Raw genomic sequence first — 27,775 nt, forward strand, 5'->3', positions numbered from 1 at the left:
TGAACAAACATTCATTGCGACTGGTGTGTTTGGGTTTTTAAAAAACAATTTTTAAAGGGAAATGGGGCTTTTCAGGAGCACGAACACAACAGTTCATTGGCTGTTCTGTTTGATTGATGGCCAGGAGAGGGAAGAAGCACAGAAAAATATTGCTTCCTTTGTTGCGATTCCAGCGAGACCGGGAACCTGTGGGGAATGAATAGAACAGTACTGGGACTTCAATATTCCACTAGAATTGAAAGTATGTGGAATTATGAAATTCCACTATTAAATATAGAGTTTCTGCATAGTGCAAACATTTAGCAACATTGGTCATTGTGTGGAATGGCCCCAAGTGAATGTACTTCAGGGTGATAAGGAAAATATATGAATGATATTTAAGGACCAGAGAGAGAGGAGAGAAAGATAAAGCAATAATGTTCCAATGGACACCTCTACACCCAAGTGTCTTGTTCTGACATACGGCTACAAGATTAATTTTATCATGGGTAGGAGAAAATATTGAAAGTTATAAATCAGTTTGAAGTTGTGTTGCAAAGTGTAGTCCACATAAGAACACTGCTATTGCTAACCACTATATAGGTAGCATGTTGAAATTTACTGTGCGGACTAACCATAACCTACCCAATGAGTTGAACAGATGACACAATGCCCATTACTGAGAGAGAGTGCATCTTTAATTCAATTGTAACACATGTTCTTCATTACACAAACAATTAATGAAGGATTAAAATGTATTATGAATTAAAATTATCCAACTCATTATTATAATGAAGGCTTTCAGCATTTTGTATTATTAAACAATAAGTCTTAAGTAGCTAATTTTAGTAATCAACATCGCATATTAGCAAGTCTACACTGTAAATGACATCTTGGAGAATGCTATGATGCAAACAATTATGGCAGTCATGATAAATCTACACATTCAAAAGAATGTAAAACAACAGATAGAACCAAGTTTGCATACAAACTACAGTTGTCAGAAGCAGATTGAGAATGTCATGGAGATTTGGGAATGGTGATTGGGGAGACAGGGCAAACAATGCCCCAGAGTCCACCCTCCAAAGCATCCGTTTTCTCCAGGCAACTGTCTGAAGATGAGTTTATTTCCATGGGATCCCTAGTTTCACCTGGAGGCTGGCATATCTAATACAGAGTAGAATGATCTCCTGAAACACTTTTTATGTATATAGCCAGCCTTCCATTCATGCATTGCAATTATTCTTTGACCTTAACTCTCTATATTTCTTTTTTATTATGGATGAATTCTATAGTATATAAAAGTTACTATCTACTTATGAAGTCCATTGACTATGTAGATAAATTTGTTGAAAGAGTTGACTAGCAAGATCTATGCAGCTTGGCTAGCCTCAATGTTAGCATTTTTAATACTAGCCTTAACACAATAACTCAACAATAAGGTTTCAGCAGGCAGATCAACTTTCTAGAGCTGTGTGGTTAAATAATGTAGTTCTTCTTAATAAGACCCCTCCCCTCTAGACACTGGAAGCTTGGTGGTTACCCTAGCCACGTCAGACTAACAAGGGAAATATGCAGCTCATGGTGAATTCTTCTAATCTGCAGAGATTATGAAACATCTTCTTGAGCTGGCTGGGCCACCCACTTCTACAAAGATAGACCTTACAAGATTTTCCAGACAGGATCCCCAAAGTAACCCCATAACAGCTAGGCAAGAGCTCCACACTGTTTTCTTCACTGTATAGGAAACACTTGTTGGGCTGTCTGGGCTGCCCATAATTCTCCAAAACCAGATTTGGAAAGACAGAAAGGCAGATATGACAAGACTTAGAACAGAGGATCCACAAAATGACCTCATAACAGCTTAACTGATACCCTGGCCCCAGCAGACCAGTAGAAAATGGAGTTTTCTATTTAAAGTGATTCATGATGCAAACATAAGAAAGAAAAAAAAGAATTGAAGTGCTGATGTATGTTCATTCATTGAAATAATACATGGGGACTATTTCAAATATGTGCCTAAATAATAGTTGTGCTTCTAGGGTTGCTTCTATAGTGTATGTTAGAAATGGCTCCTCTACAATCTTTAGAAGTTAGGGCATAAAACATTTCTGGGGTCCCTGCTATGCCCCCTCCCAAAAAGGTATCCCACATTTATATCTTCCAACCCCTCCTGAGTGTAAAAACCTCTGTGTGCCATGAAAGAGAGTGTGAAGAGGGGAGGAAGTCCCTAACTCCCTGCATGCCACAGGTCCCTGTCTCTGAACACCAAACCCATCTTTACATACCACTGGAGCCAAGCCCTAGCAGAGACAGTCTGTCTGGAAATGTATCCATTCACGAAACACTCCAAAATTCATGGAATGTTTGTGCCAAGTACCCTTCCATGAATATCACTTGATGAAGCATAACCTGGACAAAATGTATGTCAAACTTTACTTTGTGTCCTGGATTGTGCTCATCCTTATGAACTATACTGATAGTCCACTACTGCAGCGATAGGCCAAAATGGCATATTTCAGTATCTGGAAAGCATCCACTTCCATTTGATCAGTATATGAAGGTGTTTGTAGCTTGCATACTTTTGTGAGGTCTCAGACTCAGCAACTTATTGACTCTCTGTGCTTTTCATATCTAACAGGAATTTTATTACACTGCCAATCACCGTCTAGATGCGAAGGTGGCCTACAGCAATAGTGCGTGTTTGTGGTGAATTTACCGTCTCAGAGGGGAGAGACTCATACATTCCTCACCTGAGGTATTCTGTGTTTGAAACAATTGTTATTAGCATTTTGGTCTGTCTCCTTTGGCTGGATGTTTTATCATTCCTTTTTAAATCGCGAAACCCATTTTTCCATTTGTATGTGTGCAAAATGGGAAACATCATCTTAGAGATTAAGAAAAAAAAACCTCTGTCACTAACCCACCAATTACTCCTTCTGCCATAGCACCATTCTTTTTAATTTACAACCTACCCATAGTTGCTAAGTTACTATACTAATCACGCTTTTGTTCTATTCTAAATTTAATTTTAAAAACCCTCATGTCATATAGAGAAGAGATTATGGATGACATCTCCCCTCCCTTTTTGAACACCTAAGTTGTTATTGTAAAATAAACAATAGAACATATGCAAGAACAAATATATATATGTGTATGTTCTATGTTCCAAGTGCCATCACCAGCTCTGCTTCCCTCCCTGCCTTTCTCTGTGTCTCTCTCTGAGCAAGTGGTAGGATGCAAGGAATTCACTCCCCTCCCTTCCAAGCCAAAGCTTTGCCTTAGAAGGTGAGGTGGGGTCTTTTCAGGGGCCCACTGCTGCTGGCTTTCACTGTACTCTATGAGTAGAGCCATTTTGGCTTTTCCCGCACTTTCAATGTGTGGCCGCTTTAGTCTCATACGCATTGCGCATTGCCCATTGCTACGGAGGGAGAGCCTCTGAGTTAATGCCCTCTACTTTTCATGTGCTCCTGATTCCTAAGGTAAAGAGGGCTTCTAGAGGCAAAAGGGCTGGTTCAAGCAAGTGCAAAGTTCCCTTTTGCTTCCCTCCCAGCCTGGTGTGTGTGTGAGACAGAGAGCTCATGCCAGATGGCAAGGCACTCCCTCCACTACCTTCCAAGCCACAACTTTGTCTTGGAAGGTGGGGAGGTCTTTTCAGGGGCCCGGTGCCACTGACTTTCCCTGCACTCAACAAGTACCACAAGTTTAGACACTGCATCATGGTTTTCCCTGAGCTCTCAAACTGCAGCTTGGCCACCTGCATTCCCCCTTCCTTTCAAGATGCCTCCCCACAATTCAATTCCCCCCCTTTCCCTTGCCTTTCACTTTAAAGAGGTAAATTATTCCATTCAACAGGGAGTGTTGACTGTTAGTGTAAAAAGGGACTCCTTCACCTGGTCTGTGTGTCTCTGCAAGTGCCAATGCCTCCTTTCCCCTCCCTGCCTTACTGTCTGTGTGCCAGCTTTGCAAAGTCTCCAGGCTGCAGAGTTCCATTCCCTTGGGGGGCGGGGGGATCTGGCTGATTTGGACTCATTGGTCTTCTACCCCACTGAGGTCCCTCATCTCCCCAAACGTTCCCTTTCCCAGGGATTTTCCAATCCTGAGCTGGCACCCTAATCACCAATCAATTCACAGTATTAAACAACACTGGCAATGACAGCTGGCTTGGTTTGATGGTTTCCAGATTTGTGGTTGGATCCATCACTCTCCCCCTGCAGCACAAGTTCAGCATCATGGGACTTTCAAGATAAGAGATGAACAGAGGTGCTTTGCCATTGTTTTCCTCTTCTAACCCTGTCTTTAACCCTACTTAGCTTCCAAACTCTGAAGAGCTTAAACTATTGACTATTCTTCACATATTTATACCAGATTTCTCTCCCCAATGGGGACATAAAGCAGCTTGCTGCATTCTTCTCCCTTCTACCATCTCCCAACAACATCCCTGTAAGGTTCGTTACACTAAGAGTCGATGGCTCAAGGGAACCCAGCAAGCAGTGGAATACTGAGGTTGCAGAATGGGATGACCCACTACTGATGGTGGATGGGCATCCTACTTTTGATACTTTCATTTTTCTAAAAATATAACAAATCAAAGGTTGGCCACTACCTGTGTCACTGCTATGTCAGTTTTTATCTACCTTCAAGCATAATGTGTGACTACCGGCCAAATTAAACTATTGCCTGCTCACTCTACACAGGACACGACTCCACGCAGGACCATTGACTTCCAGACCAGCAAGTGGCCTACCAGCACAGCAAATAGTCAGAAAACTAATTTCATAAACTACTATAGGCGCTGAGGCATGCCTTCCCCACAAGGAGTGCATTTCTGACCACACCGGGCTTTGTCCCTAGTATATACATGGTAAAGGTAAAGGTATCCCCTGTGCAAGCACCGAGTCATGTCTGACCCTTGGGTTGACGCCCTCCAGCATTTTCATGGCAGACTCAATACAGGGTGCCTTGCCAGTGCCTTCCCCAGTTATAATACTGTTCACAAAATGTAAAACAACTTCAATTATTATAAGTGTTCTGTTGGCATGAAGAAGAACACTTCATATTACATACAAATAATGACATAGTGTACATTAAAGTACAATTTTCATGTTACATTTGGTAGGTATGAAAAACGTACTTCAGAGTAACAGTCGAATTCTGTGCATGCATCTTACAAAGTCCCATGGAGCTCAGTAGAAATTGCTCCCAGGTAAACACTGAAGGATGAGAGTGAAGCTCATTGAACACAATGAGATTTACTTCCACATAGTATGCTGGGTCACAGCCCAAGTCTATTAAGATTTTAGAGAAATATGTTCTTGTGTAGGTGGCAATGGTATGGATTTCATTCCTTTGGGTCCCAGACAATACTACTACTGCAAAATATTAAGAATTTATTGTATCTAATAGTAAATAAGGATAATTCACCACTGCAACTGAATATATAAAGACCCTGCTCTGGTAGAGACTTCCAATAGTGGTTTCAATAGTAAATGAAAGGTATAATACTAAAGCAAGCTGAATTTCAGTGCACTGTTTTTTCAAATTGCTTTGACATATTGCAATCATACAGTGAAACATGCATATATAGCTTCAAACAGACAACTTAATCAACCATGAATATTGCAATGAAACCAGTAATTCAAAAATTTCCATATTTTGCCTATATAATAAACACCTACCAATCTGTCTTATGTAGCAGAACTTGGATAATGAACTCAGAAATTGCTTCAAGGGCTTAGAATGTCTGTCAGGTATATGTGGATAACAGTATTGCTGGAATGTTTTTGACCTTATGCAGAAGAACCCATTTTTCAGTTTCACTTGCTGAGTTTGTAAATGTCCTACGCTGTATGATAGCCACTGACTGCACTATATACAACGCTATAAGCTTGATTGTATTCTTTATTAGCCTTGCCTAGCAGAAAGAAATATTTTAGCACAATACTAGCCAGCTATGTGTACTGGTTAGGAGTGCAGACTTCTAATCAGGAAAGCAGGGTTTGTTTCCTTGCTCCTCCTCCACATGCAGCCAGGTGGGTAACCTTAGGCTCATCACAGCACTGATATAGTTGTTCTGACTGAGCAGTTATATCAGGGCTCTCTCAGCCTCACAGGGTGTCTGTTGTAGGGAGAGGAAAGGGAAGGCAATTGTAAGCCACTTTGAGACTCCTTTGGGTGTGGAAAAGCGGCACATAAGAACCAATTATTCTCCTAAATAAGAAAAATTCACCTGGTACTAAAAGTACAAACAGAAGGGCAATTTCAGTGGACTATTGGACAGACTACCCTCCTTCCTTGAATGTTTTTTCTTCATTAGATCTTCATCCAGGTTCCTATAAAATCATATGAAATAAATCTCACAATTACAAGACACTTGGTGGGGCGAATCTCTGTGAACTGAGAGGGGTACCATTTTAATTTTACATACATATAATGCATAAGGCCTATGCTTAATATATCCATGGCACATTTCTATGTATGTACTGATGTAGGCAAGATCTATTGTATGCATGATTCAAGAGCATAAGAAGAATATCCTACAGGGGGCATCTCAGAAGATACGTAGTAAGCATATTTTGATTAGGAACTTCCTGATATTTTCAAATAATCTCCTCCTGTGTTATATCTCCATGTTCAAGAAAGCCAGGACAACTGGGTGTTCAATCAGCTCCTTATTAGGATCTCAACATGGTGGTACTAGAGGCAAAACTGAAGTGAGAAACCCCTAAAGAACCCCAACTTATATACACTAACGAACAATGGATCTTCCTGCCAGTGCGCACTATTGGTCAATTTCAGTTTAAACTGACTGGATCCTGAAACTGGGATCTAGCAGCACATTGGTCAGTTACACTGCCTGTTTCGATTCAGCCTTGGACCTCAAGCGTGGTCCTCAGCAGAATTATTAACAGAACCACAAACATAATATCCTGTATCATGACTGGCACAGTTAGAGACTTCCTGCTCCTTTGAGTACACCTCCTGTCTTTTCCCCTCCAGAATGTTAATTAGTTACTCTTATATCTCTCCTCTTGTGCTTACAAAGTTGTTTCTCTTCTTAATAAAACTATTTTATTCTTTAAGCAGCTGGTACTCCACATATTTAAACTCTGCCAGCATTTATACACCCGACTACTCTGTGGATAGACATTAATCCTGCTCTTTTACCCACAAATTGTAACACCAAGACAAAAAAAATATGAACCCACTGGGAAATTAATCTATGGCTTAATGGAGACACCTCAATGAGAAGACAGGAGAGAGATGCCTAAAAGCTTCTAGCTTCCCTACACAGGCATTTGTCCTGTGCTGTTGATCCAGCCAACCTGTATATTTCTGGATCCACAGATAATGGCTACTGGAATGAAGCATGTCTTAAAACAACTTAAACATTACAGCACCGTCTCATAGCAATGGGCATGCAGACTAGACTAGGCTAAACAAAACAAGAAAACATGCTGACCAAGTTTGGAGCATGAGAGGAATGATGTAAAGTAAACTTGACTGAGAGAACATAATCAAAGATGAAGTGATAGATAGGATTACAGAGACATAAAACAGGATTCAGTGATTTTTTTTTTAATTTCACAGCGGGCTGCCCTTTGTTACAACTTGTTATTTAAAAGGCAAGGAAATGGCTAAATGGTGCCTATGAGACACTTTGTTAACAAATAAACCTAGTTAAATCTATGCATGCCATTGTCCTGCATCTTTATTTGTGTGAGTTGGTACAAGGGGACAGAAGGGCAGGCTGATATTGAAACAAAATACAAATGGCTTGGTACCACAAGGCAAACACAAACTTGACTGAGAGAACATAATCAAGGAAGAAGTGATAGATAGGACTGCAGAGATATAAAACAGGATTCAGTGACTTTTTTTTAATTTCACAGATGAAAGAAAATCATGAATGGGGTCAGTTTTTATGGTACCAGGCCGGGGAACTAATTTAACCCTTTTCCCAAAACACGTGTATAACTTCAAGCCATTATCTTTAAAATAAGTTCCTGATCGGTAGAAATTACTCATGAAGAAATTAATGGCTCCTCTTTTTAAGGCTTGCCAGATGTTTCATATCTGCATTGATCAAGTTCATTTCTATTACGACAGTCCTTCAAATGGTACAGATAATTGTGCACATGTGCAAAAATTGTCAACAAACTGTCATTCTCTATAGCTCTGAAACATTTATTCCAAAATAGTGAGATAGTTGTAACAATGGAGGCAGCTGGAATTACCTTTCCAGCTGAACATTTTTATTGCTTCTGCAAGAAGAACCATGGCAAAGAAGATACAAGACAACAGTATATGATAGAGGTTTATTGATTTCCTTCCCCTTTAATGTGGGTTATCACTTCTGGTAAGACTACTCTGGCTGCCAGCATTTTGGCAATGCCATCCTGGTTCCCAAACTTAGCTGTTGGCCCTTTTAAATCCTGATTTACTCACAAACCTAGGTCAAGTGCATTAGGCCCCATTACTTCCCTTACCCTAGATTAATTAAGGGGTTGACTGCTATAGCCCAACACCAAGGGAGTCCCTTATCAACATGATACGAATTTATGGTTGAGAAGGAATAGCAGTATTTAACAGCTACACCCTGCTGTTCATTCATTTCCACCTTTGCATTGCCTTGTTTTCCTTTCCTAATAATTATGAGCAAGAGAATATCCTTCATCCATTCAGGTAGGGAACTGGCCTCTTAGAAAAGCTAGGGAATCTCTTTCCAGTAACACCTGAACCCTGAACCAAAAATCTCAAATAATCCATTTCTTGTAGCAGTTTCGATGTAAAGCAATAATAATAATAGAAAAGCAGCAGCTGTCGTTTCTATAGCACTAAATCCTAAAGTCATAGAAGTAGTAATGACTTCTTCTTAAGCATGGTATCTATCCTCAAAATGCCCCAATCAAATGCTTGTTGAATGTTGCCTTGAAGGGTTCCATAGAATCATGTCCTATAATCTCTCAATGTTTTCCATCCCCAATGTGTCTAATTTAAAGTAGTCCCTATAAAAATGTTAATTCAACTAAGTAATTCAGACAGAAAATAATTACATGGTGCTTCAGTTGCAAGATTATTATTTTTAAAAAAACACCTTAACACTATGCAACAATTATATTAAAAGGACAGAAAATGTGCCTGTGGGCTCTCAGTCTAAAATAATGTTGTTACAGTTTATTTCTCACCAAAATAATGTTGCTACATTTTTATTTCACATATAATTGCAATTTATCAGTATTCCTTATTTGCCACAATTTTTTTAGAATTAGTAATATAATTTGTATTTCAATATTATTATTATTAGTAGTAGTTTGGAGGAAATCTGTTCCCTAAAATCCAAATAGTCTCAAAATTATTTTCTTTTTTCCCCACATCCTTCTTGAAGCATAATGGTCATTAGTTTGATACCTCTCCAACTTTGCAGTTATTTTTGAAAAATTGGGTACTGTTATTTAATCAATAGCTGCCTAGCCATCACTGCTCAAGTACCATCTAATCATTAACCCCTAGTGTGTCTTTTATGGATTTGAGTGGATAAAATAAACAGAACGTCACATAGAGCTTATGCACTGTTGACTTGTGCGCTTGATTAAACAATGATATAGTTCAATGACAGATGGAAGCTTTAATCCTTAAAACTGGTGATGTGCAATCACTCTCTATGTCAAATCACAATTTGATTGCAGCTTGCAACCATCATCTTCAAGCAATTGTTCATTCTTATACTATTCAAACTTTATGTATATTCTTTAACTACAATGGTCCTTCTCCTTGTCTGCAATCTCTATGCTGTATCAAATAGGAAAAAAAGGTTACGTAAAAGGTCTTCCCTTTGAGTTTTATTGATATTAACCAGGGAGGAGGAGTGACATGTTTCTCAACTATTCCAGCTTTGTCTATTTATTTGTCTGACTCCCAAAGCCACATATGTTCCTTGAATGTTCTAAACTGGATGACAAACCATTCTTTCACAATCACCTGGGAACTTAGCATCCAATAATTCTTGTGTATATACCAACGTGATGAACACCACTGACTCATCAGTACTGCTTACAAAGGCAAAAAGAGAGAGAATTTATAGCTATTATCCTTGTTTTTTAATTTTACCATGACCTACCCATAAGGACCCTAGCCTGTATAATTTCAGCAACCCAGTTAATAGTATATACCAAGATCGCTGGCCCATATGATTAGCAAACCTCTCATAATTCCACTTGTGAACTGAGAACAAAACATCAATGCAGTGAGTAATATGGTGTGACTATACCGGGCACTTACTAGATAAACTGCAGTGTTGGTTGGATCAAGAGGACCTGATTGGGAAACAGCAGACAGGATTCAGGGAGGGAGACTCAGCTATTCATCACTGTATAATTATACAACATCTTGTTGAAAAATGTACTTCAATTAGACCAGTCTCTTTGTATGCAGCTTTCACTGACTTTAAAGCAGCATTTGACTCAATATCCAGACGCATCTCTGGGATAAACTCTACAGCACCTCTGTTGACCGCAGGCTATTTGAACTCATTAAGTCATTATACCAGGGAACCTGCTGGTGGCAGCAGCGTTTCAGGGAAAATCCCTGATAATGCTCACTGCCACCTCCAGCGCAGGCGCCTCCTGGCCCAGGGCTATGGAAGGCCCGCGTTAAGCAAACACGGGATCATCCGTAGCTTCCTGGGTAAGCCGGGGTTGCAGTGGGCCAGCGCTGTGCATAATCGGCAGCACCAGGCCTGTCAGCCCGCCCAGCCCTGACCCTACGGTGTCCTTTAAGGGACACTGTACATTCCTGCGGGCTCCGTGGAGTCACAGAGCTGGCAGGCGTAACCCCCTGGCCCCACCAGTGTGTGTGGAGGGGGCCTGGCCCCTCCGCTCCTCCCCCCCCGCTGCTTCACTTACCTCGGCCAGCAGTGATCTGGCCCTCCTGGCCCCGGCATAAAGTGTGCATGTGCTACATCAGGGCAACCCAGCATGCCCCGCTCCCGTGCATACACGGGAAATGGTGGGGCATCATGCCCCGCCACAATGGCACGGCACCAGTGCGGGGAAGCTGCCACCGTGCAGAAAGGGCAGTCTAGAGACTTACAGGCAGTGAATTTCTGGCTGCTATTTGATATTCAAAGTTGCTGCTATTTGATACTCAATGCTGCTGATATGATACTTACATTTTAATTTGTTTTATATATTTAATCTGTTAGTGTATTTTGCTGTTTTTAGAATTATTGCTAATTTTAACTTATTTTGTATACTACCCTGAGCCACGATGGAAAGGCAGTTATTAAATTTTCTGAAAAAAATAAATAAATAAGAAGAATGCCAATGACCACAGGTACAAAGCAGCGCACATACACAAGCACTATATTTGACTGGAAACCATACTGCTAGTGAGTTTCAGCCTAAAGGCAGCAATCCAGTAAATGCATATGAGCCTAAAACAGTTACCCAGACCATTATTGTTATGAATGTCACTGCTTTGATAGATACACTAGTGCATATTCTTTTAAAAAGAAACAATGTTCTTCTATGCCTTCTAAATACGAAAGAAGGCACATACTGAGGTCATGATAATCTCAGTTTTCAAGGCTGTTCTAAAACGATCTAATCAATCTTATCAGTAGATTGATTTGCATGCAACATAGGAAAATATTACTATAATTAGAAATTAGAACAGGAATTGGCAGACATTTTCTAGCAATGCTGGACTGGAGGTAGTGTTATGGCAGCTTTGAGAAAAAAGCCATTTGCATTTTATCACATCTTCAGAAATGATATTTTGCACAGGAATCTTTGCTTTTCATCACCTTAGGCAAATATCACCAATTAAAAGTCAAGTTGACATTAGAAAGAGAATTTAAAATTAGAGGGTCCAGTGAAATATGGAAAAGCTAAATGAAGATATGATTTTTCTACACACCTTTCAAGCTGAAATTAAGTTTAAATACAATGAACAAGCTTTCTTTTAACAAAAATTCAGAAGGCAAATAAAGATGTTGGTTAATACCTTTAGACAATCACTGAAGAACCCATTTTAATATTAAAAATAATAGTATTGTCTGTGCAAAAACAAGAAATGGTTTCAAATTGTTTTTTACGTTTTCTGAAGATATTTACTCAGCATAGGTAGACAAAATAGGTAAAATAAACATTAATTTGAGGATTGTGTATTTTCAAAAAAATTGCCTTAATCTATGTCAAACAGCCATAACATTTCAGACTTCTATGAAATAAAATGAGTAATAAGAATGCATGGCTACAAATTAACTTGACTGCCGGTGCTGGCTGGTGGCGACATGACCCTCCCAGCAGCCAGTCCTGGGTGTATGCTGCTTGCTCGCAACTCAAGCAGACTTGAGGGACAAGGTGGGTCTGCAGCGCCTATAAAAAGCACTATGTGGGAGGGTCTCAGCCTTTTTTGCCAGGGCACTGCAGGAGCAGCTTCCCTCCCACCCACCCTGTGTTGATGTTGAATCAGCCATTGTTGCAGTGTTTGAGTTTTGGTGCAGTCCACTGACTGCTAGGACAGGCTCCCTCTCCCATTGTATGCCAACTCTCCCATGGGGAGGTAATAAAAATGTAGCTTTATTTATACCCAACATTGTCTTATTGTCATGTCTTATTCCAGCCCAAAATGCCATCCCGCTAATCAATACAGTATTTCAATGAGAATGTATTAATTACTTTATAAATGCATGGCAAAAATAAGAGCCACAGGAGTGCCATGGTGTCTTGCTTCTGTGCAGTGCTTTTCCAGGTATTTCTGTCATATATGGTAGATTTATACTACTAAAAACCTTTTAGTTACAGGTTCTTGATATAACAAAAGTTTGTTCTCTCAGATATTCTATCCTATAATCTATACATTAATCTTCCAGGCTGTTACATTATAGCTTTTCAGAACAATTGGGAGAACTAATGATCACCTCCATATTTGATTTTAAATTAATCACTCTCAGATGCTGGTGCCCATTGATTTTTAACAATCATGTGAGAAGCAGCAAAGATAATTAAATTGACATTTTATGTGGAACAGACAACCTTTCATGTGAATGGACAGTGTGAGCATAATTGGACTCCTTTCCTCTCCCATGATGAAGTCTACAGGATAACAGCCTCACCTTTTATTTGATAACATTTTGTATTAAGTATGCACATTATTTGGATATAAAATGTGTATTTAATATGACAGACATAGTACAACATATATATAAAAATCTTGTTTACTAGGGAATTAATTTGATAGAAGAAGTAACAGCTCACTAGGACCTAGAGCCCAAGATTGTGTGACCACCCTAAGCTGCATGCTTATTATTTGTTTATTTGTTTGTTTATTAAACTTGTATACTGCCACTCCCAGAAAACTGGCTTGCGGCGGTTCACAACATGGCAATAAAAACAAGAACAACTCCTCTCCAACAACAGGGCCATACAAATAATGATGATATAGTCTTTCAATGACCTATTATGCATGGCGGCAGACACACCAGGCTGCTGCTGTTCTATTGTGGTGGGGCAAGAAGTCCTGCCATCCCCACATATGAATGGGGAAGGCCCTGCCCCAATGACCCCGCACACGCAAAGTGGGCCGGAAGCTCTGGAAGCACCCGAAGCAGTGGCAGCAGTGGCAAGCAGGGGCATAGGGCCTCCATTGCATGATTGTGGGGATCATCATCATCATCATCATCATCATCATCATCATCATTATTTGATTAATAGACTGCCATTCCCCAATTAGATCTCATGGCGGTTTATAGCATAAAATAATTAAAATACAATAAAATCCCCCATAAAATCCCCAACTTACACATATGTCACATATCATACAGCAATCAAGTATAGAACCGTGGATTCCGTGTAACACATCATACCATCAGCCATAATCACAGTTCCAATCCTGATTTTCCTATGTTCGGGATGGTGGGTGAATAACATTTAAGCATTTAGAGAGAGTGGGCGCCAATCTGGTAGATCTAATATAACAATCTTGATGTTAGAGATCTCAGCATTGGAGGGGATCCTCAGATGGACTATGGGAAAAACTGCCCTGGCCTCAACCATACGTCTGGTGGAAGAGCTCCATCTTACAGGCCCTGCGGAAAGTTGGTAACTCCGACAGGGCCCTTAGCTCTTAAGGGAGCTCATTCCACCAGGTTGGGGCCAGGACCGAAAAGGTAGATGAGACCCAGGCTGTGTATAGCCTTAAAGGTCAATACCAGAACCTTGAACCATCTGTCCCACCATGGCAGGGGTAGGGGATGCCCCTGTCAGCTCCATGGAGGACATCCCTGGAGGGACCCCATAGGTCAGGCGAGGAGCCGGGCCTGAAAGCCAGGCTCCTCCAATTATGCACAGGGATAGGCCAAGCTAGCCCTTGCCTGCACCCGCGGCGATCCCAGGCCCATGGAAGAATCCACGTTTCATTAACGCGGGTCTTCTGAGGGCCTGGGTTGGGCCACGTCTTGGATGGCGGCGACGTCAAGAATAATCGGGGATTTTCCCCAAAGCCCTGTCACCGCCATCATGGGCATTCTGGCTCATGCATAATCGGTCAATGTCTGACTATCTCAATCAGGGTTTCATGAAAGCTGAGAGCTAAGAATACATAGGCTGTTGCCTATCACAAGGCTTGCTGCCACTAACAAATGGCTTATTATATTGACAGCTGTGTACAGATTAAGCAAATACCACTCAGGGCACATTCCCTCAGTGAACAGAACTATCGAACCTGTCTCTTTTTCTCAGCATCATTCTCTTTTCTCATGGATCTTGTCTTATAATGCGGCTGAAGTATTTTGGCCTCAGTGTAGTCATTTTAACTTCTGGGAAAGTTCAGGCTTGATTTGATCTAGAACCCACTTCCATTCTTCATGTAGATTCTTCATGAATATAATAGGATTATTGAAAATAGAGAATCATCCATCTACAAAGATATGACTGAGGTGGGCCTATCCAGATTGAAGTCCCAACTTCTAGCTATAAGATACGTACAAATCCTACAATCACAACCTAGGGAATTAATTGTTGCAAATATGGATGAAATAACTTCCATTCAATATCCATAACCTGAAAACCCCCAAGAGGACCACATGATTTGATCTGCCATGTAAAGTATGGAAGATAGCTAATAGAATATGAACAGGCTTTGGCAGTTATGCAGACCTGTTGTTTTTACGGGGCAAAATACCAGGTCTCAAATGTTATTGTGGTACAGCCCATCAAACTATTTTCCATCTGTCACAGGGATGTGAATGTTGTGATGGAGATGTAATGGAGCTTTTTGTACTCTCCCCAGATATAATTGAGCAGATTGAAAATTTAGGTATTACTATTTAGGGGGATTCCCCAGTCTGTCTGCATAACTGTTGTATCTACTTGGCTACATATTTTATATGATTACATGCTTCCTTTTGTAACTCTGCTATATGATAAATAGGAAAGGAGATAAAATACAACCTTGTCTGACACTGAAGTAAATTGTCCCTCCAAAAGGGAATATTGTTTCCTCAGAGAAAAAGCTACCTTAGTAGTGTAGCTTTCTCTGTTATAAAAATGAAGCTCACTGTCCCACCCTGTCTTGATTAGATCTTTTTGGCTTTATTCAACCCTGGAATCTTCAATAAGTGTGTAGAACCATCTTTTCTTTTTGGAAAAAAAATACTCTTGATCAGAATGGCACTGAAGCATTTTTTACCAATCAACAACTTAATGATTATATTTACAAAGAGGGAAACGGTAATTGGAACTGAGGAATCAGTTAGCTTAAAGTTTCTAAAACTTAATTACAGGCTTTTCAGATGTTTTTAGAACTTCTTTTAGAAGTTAAAGTTTCCTTAAACTAAGATGATCCTTTACTGTGCTTGTTTCCCCCAACACATATGTGGGTTTTTGTTCTTTTAATTTCTAGAGTACCCCTGAACTCCCTCTGGCTCCTAGAAAGTGGCCATGCTTAGCTTGTACTCTCATTTTCTTCATTTTTAGATGAACAAGTCTCCCACTGCCTTCAAAAGTAACGGAGGTTCTTTCTCTTACACATGTATTTTAGGAAATGCACCCCTGATTTCCATTTACTAACTATTCCTTATAAGGATTCTCCATCCATTTTGGCCTAAGTTGGGAGTAAACATCTGACTACCCAATTTCTCACTACCAAATAACTGCCCTAGTTGTTTAGACAATGTATGCAATAGCTGTCAACAGAAAACTCTGTTTTCTCACTAGAGTTTCTTAGAGGAGTTTATCATCTCAGGATAAGTATCAGATCACTCTTAGACAAGTCTCAGACTGAAATGAATTCCCCCCAGTCCACAAAGAGGATAATAACTCCCAGTCAACTGTGGCTGGCCAATCACAGGGCTCAGAGTTTTTTGCCCTGGTTCTGTCTGCTTAGTGAGGATTTTTAACTCCTTATTGACTGTTGCTGTTGAACTTACAGCCTCATTTTCTAAGTGTTGGCCATCACAGACAGCTTTGCCAACTGAACAGTATTCTGCCTCTCCATATTGAACAGCTAGGTTCAAGTCCTACAGCACCTAAAAACCAACACGGTTTTCAGGGTATAAACTTTTGAAGTCAAAGTTCCCTTTATCAGAAATGAGCTGGAATGGAGATTTTGTAAAGGATGCAGTGGTACAATGCCCATTATAATCAGCCTGGTTAGAGCCAAAGGGAAATTCTTTGGGACAGAAATTTAGCATTTGTAGTGAGGTAAGACTCCTATGTTCCTATTCAGTAGCCTCTTGTTCAGAGTACAGATTGTACACCAAAATAATCAGATTTGTGGCATACCCATTTCTTGAAATGAATGGCTGGTCCATTTAGTTCAATTAAATAGACAAATATATGCATATACACAAAGGGACACTAAAAAAGCAAGGATTGTAACTGCAGTCTTAGGGTAACTGCATGTTACTTTGATACACCTGATTCTTTATGCAGGTACTTTAACTAGAAAATGATATTTGAAGAACTCTCTCTCTGGATGTGTTATATTGTCAATTAAACATTGTGAAATGTACTTGCTGCATTTTGTGCCACCGCTCATCAGACAACCTCACAAGGTTTTAAGGTCACTGCCTAATTTACAAATTGCAAACTGTTAAGCATCAGCTCCTTTAAATGCTGTGGATTCTACATGATTGATCTAACACTTCCCTTTCATTATTGAGTAGTCTATATTGTGTATTTAGAAGACTGCCATTTTATTTTGGATATCAAGCAGCCTTACCTGTAAAACTGGTATGATGCCAAGAGCCACCCTGTGCAAAACATAAGCAAAAATTTACAATGAATGCCGATGTTGACTGAGCTCAGGAAATGCCATGCTCAATGATGCTGCACTAGGATCACAAGCCAGTTTTATACTGATTCAAGATGGGAAATATCATTTTGTGCTTGCTATAGCCACTACTCCCACTCCCGAATACACTAACTACTGTGCAGCACAGACTGGATTTTGGGAGAACGGGGAGCCACAAGACTGTGAATGAACTACGTGCATCCTGAAGTAAGTTCTCTCTCCAAATGTATACAAGGTGGGTGTGTCCAGATAAGAAATAAAAATCAGGAATCCCTTTGGCATTTGTCAGAATACTTCCTTTCTACTGGTTCATAATGCAGAGCTGTAACCTACAGGAAGCTCCAATCAGGATCAGAAATGATTGTGACAGAAGAGAAGGTATATCTTTCCCTGTGGATGATCTTTTTTCTTACCAAAATAACTCCAGCTGAACAGCTTCTTCCTTAGCGGTGGAACAGTTAGAGTTACTATCACTTCCGTCACATGGACAAAAAAGTGGCTTAGATGGGACAATTTTGAGTTCTGAAAAGAGAAAAGGATAAGCTTCTCTCAGACCAATTATGCATGGCAAGAAAAGGCTTGCCAGCTTTCACATGGCAGCGGGGCTAATCCCAGTTTATGCATGATGTCACTGTGGGCCTGGCCCCCTCCCTGCCCTGCCCTGCCCTGCTTTAAGGCCTCTGATGCCCTGCAGCAAGGGAATGCTGATATTTTCAGCTGCCCTTTGCTGCTTGGACGCCATTGGTGCCCATGCAAGGCCAGGTCCATACAGAAGGCCCAGCAGAGACACAAAATGCCTCAGTCAGCTCTGTGGCACTTTGTGGGGCCAAATGGCTCATTTTTTTTCTTTACGGGAAAGTGGGAATGCATTGGCCCTAATAATTTAAATGGCATAGCTTTAATCATTGCAAAATGAAGTATAGCTGAAAATGTAGTAGAAAAATTCCCTAATTCCTGGACTAATACAATACTGGTTCCAATTTACAAAAAGGAGGAATGTTCACTTCCAATCAACAATTGCGCCAATAGTCTGCTTTCAATAACTGGGAAGATATGTGCCAGATTCTTAATAAATAAACTTACTTTTTGGATGGCAGAACAAAAATGTTAGGCTCTAAACAAGATGGGTTTTGTAATGGGAAATCTACACGGGATCAGTGTGCCATCCCACTCTCACCTTGTTAGTAAAAAAATACAGCTGAAGGACTGTTAGCAGATTAAGTATGCTAAGAGGAGTTCAGCACCAAGTTATTTAAATGAATGAAATATTTTTATTAGGAATAGAAACAAACTTTGTATAGGAAGAGGAGAGAAACACCTGTCTTCGTTCTGCCTGTTATTGAGCCAAACTGGGAGCAAGTGTGCTCAAAGGAGCAGGAAATCTCCAATTGAACCAATCAAGATGTAGGAGAAAACTATTTGAAAAACATCAAATAGCTCCTATTCAAACTGTGCTAAATGCACATTTCCAATGACCCCTGTAGGATATTCTTTATATGCATTTGAATCATGCACACTACAAATCTTGCATATCCCAACAAAGACAAGCACTTCCTGAATGCAGGAATTTTCTGCTAGATTTCCAGGTAGTTCTTCTTGCAATTAAAAAAAAAACTATGCTGCTTATATTATTATGACCCACTACTTGGAATCATCTAAAACTGTAATGTTCAGATGGCCCATTAATCACATTTTAGGAATTAAGAACAGAGCTCCTATTTATGATCATTCTTAAGCACCATTCAAAAAATGCAAGGAAAATAAGTTGGGTATGATTAATTTTCCCCCTTTTCAAAAAATCCTTGGCAAGCTCATATCCACCAGCCACTCATTCTGCTTTGCTAGACATAACATAAATGTGACACAGCATAAAAAATAGCCTTAATGCTTATCTACAGTATATTTAAAAGTTATCAGCTTTTCCAGGAAGAGGCAAGAGCAACATCTCTAATTAGATGGGGAATTCAGCTGCCAAGATCTCAAAGAGCAATGCTGCATCTGAATCTCCATCCAGTACCATGGCTCTGCTGACCCCCAATAGCAACGTGTTCCCAGTGGAAAGCAATTTAATGCTTCACTACACAAAGAGCCATATAAAGGGATGCAAAATAATGCCCCAATAAATTTGTGACAGGTCCATCCGAATAGAGCAGCTTCCGGCTGCTTATCTGGGGCCGAGTAAATGTGTTCCACCTCCATCTAAGATCAAAGCCAAATGGCAAACTGCCTCCACCAGTTCTCATCAGGCAAGCGGCCTCCCTTGTCCATTAGCTGAGAAACTGCCCAATTATTTAAGGAAATGTGACAGCAGTAAATGTAAAGGCAAAGCTGTCTACTGGTAAGAAATTCAACTGCACATTAGAAATCCTCGTGCCTTCTGGAGTGTTTGCAAGCTCTTTCTGTCGTCCTCTCCTGCGCCTGACAGTTCAGATACCCCAGGGTTATACTCATGGCAAAGTTCAGAAATGGAACAGCAGGGCTTTACAACAAGGCACTTTGGAAGGAGGAAACTGTCAAATATTAGCAAGTGTACTGAGAGGCAAAGAATGCTAGGCCATGATTTCAGCAATCTTATCTCCACAGCACAGTGGTGGCTGCTGTTTCCTGGCTAGCATAGTAAAATGTTCGGTGCCTTTTGCAACACCCCCCCCCCCATTCACTGCCTTCAGAATAAATATTAAGGCTGAATTCCATCACCGCAATGTTAAGGAGGAAACATATTATCTATTTTTAAAAAATGGTCTGAATGTTAATACAGAAAGGAAAAGGTCAAAAAGATTTTCTTCTTTAAAAGCTGAACGTGCTCAATACAATGCAGGAAGTGGGAGACAATATGTAACTCCCTTCTCACCAAAATTTCCACTCCAAGATTGTCTAAACTCTTGATGGCTTGAGCAGACTGTTTTGTCATCCCACTGTTTTAGTTTAACTGGCCCACAAGAGTGAGGTTACAGAAATCACAGCTCTCCTGGAATTACAGAGCTCAGTTTCCCTGGAGAAAACAGATGCTGTCATTAAAATCTACTGAGGCACCTTCCCCCCCAAACTCCTCAAACTGATACCCCTGTGCAGATGCTATCATCATCACCATCATTAGACACCTACTACTATTAGAGGTGGCTCCATTGTTTGTAATATTTTTATTGATTTGTATGATTCTATTACCCACCCTAAGCCAAGCAGGGAAGGGTGGGACAGATATAAAATCATCATCATCATCATCTCTCTTCTGGGGCATTTTCAGCCTTCATCAGGCTTCCTGATTGGTAAGCTTATATATTTGGAAGTCCCACTGACTATGTAGAGAACCTTTCCTTACTTGAGAGTAGCCTAATTTTGTGGCTGTTGTTATCATAATGGGGGCCAGCCACTCTCATCTGAGATACAATGGTAAGGCTCAATGCCCATGAAGAATCCTGGGAGTTGGGTACAATCTGAACATCATCTCCCATCCTTCAAAATTCCCCCTTCAGAATTCCCATGCTTCCAAGGACTCAAAGAAGCCGACTTCTCCCCTTCCCTTTTCTTTCTTGAATCTACTCTCAAAACTGCTGTCATAATTCTGACCCTCCTGGAGCATTCCCAGTCTTCACCAGTGTTTTTAAAGGAGATTTTATCTTCTGAATCTTCCCAATAAGCACTTCTGGGTGGGTTGCCTGGTTTGGCGGCTTTCCTTAGCCACATAGGCTAAGTTGACTAGCAGAAATAATAACTATTACTGACAGCTCCTGAACTGATATGACAATAGGATGGTGGTACTGGGGAGACCTCACTGCAGAGCTATTAAGAACATATTTCTTAAAACTTAGTGGGTTGAATATAGAAGAGCTGATCTGATTGCCATTAGTGATATCCTGGGCACTTCACAAAGTAGGTGGTGGGGAAAACAACACTATTGTTGCCATCATCTGAGTGTTAACAAAATAAAGGATATTGCTACAAAAACAACAAAACAAGCAAATCAACAAAATCATCGGATCCAGCATAAGACAGAATGCACACTGCTTAAAAGGGTAATTGGGAACACCACTTATGTGTCCTAGATGGCGATTATTTTGGAAAGTATTTTTATAAATTCACTATTTAACTCTTTAGAATGTTATAAAACTACATATAAAATGAAGACAACAGTACAGCTCAACAACAAAAAAGAAGAGGTGTGGGAAATTCAAGTAAGGTTGTCATGGACAGGTAATGCTAAGTGAAACAAAAGAGACACAGGAGGCGCAGCATGGCAATTTTCTTTTTTCCCCTGACAGAATGGATTAAGAGAGTGATAACTGTTAATGCACTGAGATTTCTGACTCCATCTCAGCCTCAACATTCAACATGGTTAAAACCCCCAAAGATATCACCTTTGTTCAGTGGGGAATTCATTTAAAAACAGACTGTAAACCTTGCCACTTGCTATTAAATAGACAGGGAAACATCTGTGGACAAGGAAGCTGTATAGAAGGCAATAAACCTAAAAGCTGCTCAAGCAGACTGAAAGGAATGTAGTAAATTGTGGGACATACTTGTTAGTTGTGTTGAAGTTGGGAAATGCACTACATGGAATAAGGGCTGCATCTAAGGTTGCCGGTCCCCAGGTGGGACTCAGGGATCCCCCAGTTTCATAGCTTATTTCCAGGTGACAGAGATCAGTTCTGTTGAAGAAAATGGCATTGAAGCCCCTCCCCATCCCAAATATTGCCCACTCCCAGCTCTATCCCCAAAGTCTCCATGTATTTCCCAATCCAGAGCTGGCAACCTTTGTTGGATCATATGCAGCTCTTTCTCTTTATAATATTTTTTGTCCACTGCAAGGAGCCTCACACTAGCAGGAAGATGCTCCATTGAAAGACTTCTTATACCAAAATGAAAAACTATAATTTCTGGAAACATGGTTACTAATGTGCCCACCAGCACTCAGTGGATGGTGGGAGAATTTAAAAAAAATTATATTCAGTGACAGCGGGATGTTACTTCCTGGAAACCCAGGTGTCAATATTCTCTAGGAATTTCTGAAAACTCTGTGGAGTTTCCTTTCTCCTGTCAGCTGCTGAAGTACTGGCAGGCCAGGACCACTGGGGACATGAGATATCCACAGTGAGCACGTGGAAATACTACAGAACCTGCTTCCTCTCATCCCCACTTTACCTGATATCCTGCTGCTAGGCCAGGCCTGGTAACTCTAGCTTTGGTAACGTGTAACTTATTTTTTTAGTGGATATTATCTGTGTGATATCTTCTAACAAATACTGTTAGTCACACAGTCCATATGTAGTATGCACATACTTATTTGTCTTCTTTTTTTATTCACTTAAATCACTGCCTATAATAAAGACTCTAAACATGTTTAATGCAACCAATGTTAATATATACAAACATAAGTGATGAGTAAGAAGGGGAATTTTTGAGATAATACAGAAAAATCCCACAGCCATATATTTGATTGGATAGCCAAAAAATATTACTCACATGCAAATCAACCTGATTCAATATACCGGTAATAAAAGTGATGAGAATAGGCCTTATTAACTAGTGTCCCCATGTTTACTAATTGTACAATTTGTGAATGCACATAGGCTGCTGTACTACAGGATGCTGGCGACCACTGGAGAAAATGAAGGGTGTGTGCTGTCAGACACTGCCAACCTTGCAAGATCCCTAATATTTTGATAACATTTGATGAAAAAAATCTACTTAGAGCTACCATTTCTTCATATGGAAAGCATATACATAAACATACAACCCAGTCTTAATAAAAATCAAAATTGAACCAAACTAATTTTCACCAAACAACAACATTTCTGATACATTTTTCTTTCTTAAATTACAATATGGAATTAAAGCAATAATTTTCCAGGATACACCCCTATGTAGAACAGCAATAAGATACAGAAGAGATGACTGGCAGCTTGGTGGATCACAGAATAACACAACACACACAAATGTCCTACTTATGTCAAAACAGCATACTGCAAACTGGAATGGGATTTTTGGAAGACATCACCTGTGATTTCTTTTGAAGACACTGAAAAAACTGTTTCATTGGGTTTACCTACATTATACAAATTACTATTATATTGATCAACAAAATCACTGAAAGTGTAATAAAAACAGCATTACCTTTTGCTCCTTTCAATGGTCACCTTGGTACATCAAGTTAGGCTTGCTGGATGCTTCAAATCACTGTTAAACCAAAAAATGGCAAAGAAAACATATGAGATCTCTAAATTATGGGCTGCATTTAGACATAACGAGAACCCCATTTTTACAAATCCTTGTTTGATTAATGGGACATCTGAAAGCTGCCGTTTGTTGATGGGTGCTAAACTGGAATTATAAACCATGGTTTGGTTAAGTACACTGCACAGTTTTTAGCTGATTGGGGCTACCCCTGGATACAAGTGTAGTGAGATAGAGGGTCCTTGTACTGACCCAATTCACTATCAAAAAACACCGTGAATTAGCAGAACAATTTCTCATAGTCCTTGAATTCCACTTGGAATTCTCTGCTACCCAACCCCGTCACCCTGTTCCATTGAAAGTCAATCAGGGACACCCAGAATGGTTTTAAGCAGAAGTCCTCCATAGTCTTGGGCCTTGTTGTAGATATCCTCTGACATGACAGAGAAGGTTGAACCTGAGTCCACTTCCATTTCACAGCTGGTGTCATGAATATGAACCCCCACAACGATCTTCTGTCCTGACCTCATGTTAATGCTTTGCACCATGCTTTTGAGGACAAGGTCTTTGCTGTCTATAGACATCTTATGGGGTCCCAAGTCCCCCAATTTCCTAGGACTTCCCTTCAATTGCTGTGGCCAGTTCTTCTTTGTACAGCGCACTAACTCAATGTGCCCCCACTTCTTGCAAACTCTATGCTGCGCTTCCCTGAAATGGAAAGTCTGCCTCTTGTGCTGATTTCCACAGCCCACGTACCTCTTTGGTGGCTCAGATGAGGTGACACAACTGGAGGTAACAGCAGTTCTTATTTGTTGGACCTCATCCCCTTGCACCTCTGGGCTATTGTCATGTGCACCTTGTGAGCTCTGCATTAGTTACCACGTGCTAGCTTCAGCCACCTCTGCCGCCAATGCCTCTTTCATCATGAATTTAAAGGTTAGTTGCTGCGGTGCAAATACCTTCTTTTTTATCCCCTCATCATGTAACCTGCCACTTCCCATGTACTAATAGGGGAGGAATTCCCCTGGTGAACACGGTCTGCCCTGGAGTTGTGCATGCATACAGACAACTCCAGTACAGAATGGCTCCACCATGCCTCACTATGCCGGTGGCAGTGATGGCAACAGTGGGGGGAACCAAGGGGGTTCCCCACATTTTGGTGGGATAGCAGCACGAAAGTGGGATAGCGGCACGCTACAATCCTACCATGAGGGGACAACGACACCCCATTCGGTTCCACCGTACCACAAAGTACCATGGAGTTGAATGGGCCATTTTGTGTCCCTGGAAGGCCAATCTCTTCCTTGTATACACGGGCCTTACCCAGCATAGGCAACAACTGAGCACACATTAGAAAAGAGAATGCTGATAAATCAGTATTCCCTTACCACAGGGCATCAAAGGCCCTAAGTCTGGCCAGGGTGGTGATGTTGTATATAAGCAAGAATTTGCCCTGCTGCCGTGTGAGCGCCACCGAGGCTTATCCCTCCCATGCATAATCAGTCAGACTCCTTTTCCATTTGTTTCTATTAACAGTGAATCATCATTTTAGAATGCAGAAAAACTATGATACAGGAAAAAGGGGCAGGTGAAATTTTTTATTTTACAAATGACAATTCTTTGGTTATATTCCAGCTTTGTTAATAATGTCAACTCTTTCTTACAGATGGTATTCAAATTTTCTGTTGTAGGCGTTTAGAAGCCCAAGAGTTTGATTAATTATGCATAATAGTTTATAATTACAGTGAAATTGCAAAATAACAATTCCTAACTCTATTAAGATGCTAAGTTGTAAATTCTGGTGCCATGACTGCTATGCATGACCTTAAGGTAAAGGTAAAGGTATCCCCTGTGTAAGCACCGAATCATGTCTGACCCTTGGGGTGACACCTTCTAGCGTTTTCATGGCAGACTCAATACAGAGTCGTTTGTCAGTGCCTTCCCTGTCATTACCATTTACCCCCAGCAAGCTGGGTACTCATTTTACCGACCTCAGAAGGATGGAAGGCTGAGTCAACCTTGAGCCAGCTACTGGGATTGAATTCCCAGCCTCATGGGCAAAGCTTTCAGACAGCTGCCTTACCACTCTGCGCCACAAGAGGCTCATATGCATGACCTACGATGTGCTTTATCACAGGCTGGCATAGTGCTTAGTGACTTTATATCAAATATAGCCATTACTGGATGCTATACAAAAGCATTGCATAATGCTGCTTCATTGCAGGAAACTGGTTAGAGACTAGTTAAAGGTAAAGGTAAAGGTATCCCCTGTGCAAGCACCGGGTCATGTCTGACCCTTGGGGTGACGCCCTCTAGCGTTTTCTTGGCAGACTCAATACGGGGTGGTTTGCCAGTGCCTTCCCCAGTCATTACCGTTTACCCCCCAGCAAGCTGGGTACTCATTTTACCGACCTCGGAAGGATGGAAAGCTGAGTCAACCTTGAGCCGGCTGCTGGGATCGAACTCCCAGCCTCATGGGCAGAGCTTTCAGACTGCATGCCTGCTGCCTTACCACTCTGCGCCACACAAGGCTCTAGAGACTAGTTAGACACAGGATATGATGCAGTCTGGGTGCTAGGTTGGGGGGGGATTTACATATTTTCAATCTTAAAAGGACTATGGCCAACATAGATATAGTAGCTCTATTGACACAGTCATGCATACTTTGTAATTATGTGTTATACGGGAGCTTAAATTTATGCATTCACAGTGGTAGTGTTAACAGCCAGATTCCTCTTCTCAAAGCGGGGAAATTTATAGCTAGAATAACATAAACACTCTTCTTTAAATCACTACAAAAATTATAAATGCAAGACACTGCCTTGTTCAAAAGGATACAAAGTGGATGCTACTCAAGAACAAGCCTGGGCAAGTAGTTTGGAAGTTTCAGAGTGGCTACCTGTCTATGGCCTCTTCTATATCCCAGAGAGATGGTCATTTTGCTGCTTCTGCTGACCTTTCATAAATACTGGTAATTATCAATCTTCCCTGAGGTCTCTCCCCTCTTCCTTTCCTGTATTTCTTTTAAGTAGCTTGGTGTGTTTTTTTATTGTGTGCATTTCGTTTATTCTTTCTCTTCTTCGTTAAAAAAAAAACGTTTATGGTTGAACTTCTGCCTGCCTGGCTTATTTTGAGAGGTATCTTAAAGGGAAAAGGCAAACATATAACGGTGGAAATGCTACAGGCCCTGCAAATCCTTAAACTGGCCTGCCTGAAGGACAGGAAACCCTTAGAAACAGAACAGCATGAGGGTTAATTGGGGGTCTTCAATGAAAGGGGAAATCAGAAATCACCTCCCTCAGCTAGCAGTCTGCTAGCAGAAGCTGAACTTGGGTCCATTCGTAACACACAAAATAAAAAGCCTATCTGATAGCCCTTATCCAATTCTGGTTTTACACAATAAAAGCATAATGCTTAATAAAAAATAATGGCAATGATTAATGTCAATGCACTCTCTAATTACTGGTTATATCTAAACGAATACTCCAGAAATTAGTCATCACTAAAGCTACAAAGAATGACAAATTAAGGAACAATAATTTCCAAGGGTACCATAGAGGAGGTTGTAAAACCTTTCCTTGTACTGCTTAAGCATATTATTTCTATGCTGTGACTTACAGGAATTGAGACACAATCCCATAATTCACAATGATAATTGTGCCACACTTGAAGACATCATATAAGTTTGTGGGTCAAATTAAATGGCTACACGCTGTTAAGTACTTCTCACTTGAAAAAGAATAACCACTTTTTACCCTGATAACAATAATACACAGCAAATCTTTATGAACAGATTAAGTCTTCACTACAGTGTTATTAATCATAATGATTTAGTTTAGTAGTCATGCAAATGAAATATAACATTCATGGCCCTTACTTTCAATTATTGGATAAGGAGATTAATTTCAGTTAAGCACTTCTGGGGAAATGGTTTATATCTAGTATAAACCCTGATGAAACCATCGATGAGCTGAACTGGGAGAAGTGTGGGAGCCTCTTTTTAAAAAATCCAAGATGACCTTGAGTTCATGAAGAATAAATTTTAGCACTAACTTTCCCCCATTTCTTCCACTATATATAGTCTGAGATAAAATATGGCAAAAGTATTTCAAGGAGAAAGTGCAACGAATTATCTTGTGCTACATAGCTGGGACCATGACAACCCAATGAGTGAAAATACCCTGGGGAGAAAGCAGATCAAGAATTGCAGATGCCAGGAAAGAAGCTACAGTTTTCAAAACTTCTTAGGTTTCCATCAGCATATATTGTCTTTTTGCCAACTTCCATGCTGCCCTCTCCTGCTCCTCACTGTAATCTAGAAGGATTT

General features: G+C 40.5%; 1 protein-coding gene across 2 annotated transcripts in view; it reads right to left on the minus strand.

Annotated features, from left to right (window-relative positions):
- Positions 1-27,775, minus strand: part of MGAT4C (MGAT4 family member C) — a 399,470-nt gene that overhangs the window by 220,505 nt on the left and 151,190 nt on the right. For both annotated transcript variants that reach the window (XM_077338975.1, XM_077338973.1), the window contains one exon: positions 23,389-23,451. The gene's annotated coding sequence lies outside the window, so the exon portion shown is untranslated. The remainder of the gene's footprint in view (positions 1-23,388; positions 23,452-27,775) is intronic.

This window comes from Paroedura picta, chromosome 5 (assembly GCF_049243985.1).
Source record: "Paroedura picta isolate Pp20150507F chromosome 5, Ppicta_v3.0, whole genome shotgun sequence".
Classification (NCBI taxonomy): domain Eukaryota; kingdom Metazoa; phylum Chordata; class Lepidosauria; order Squamata; family Gekkonidae; genus Paroedura; species Paroedura picta.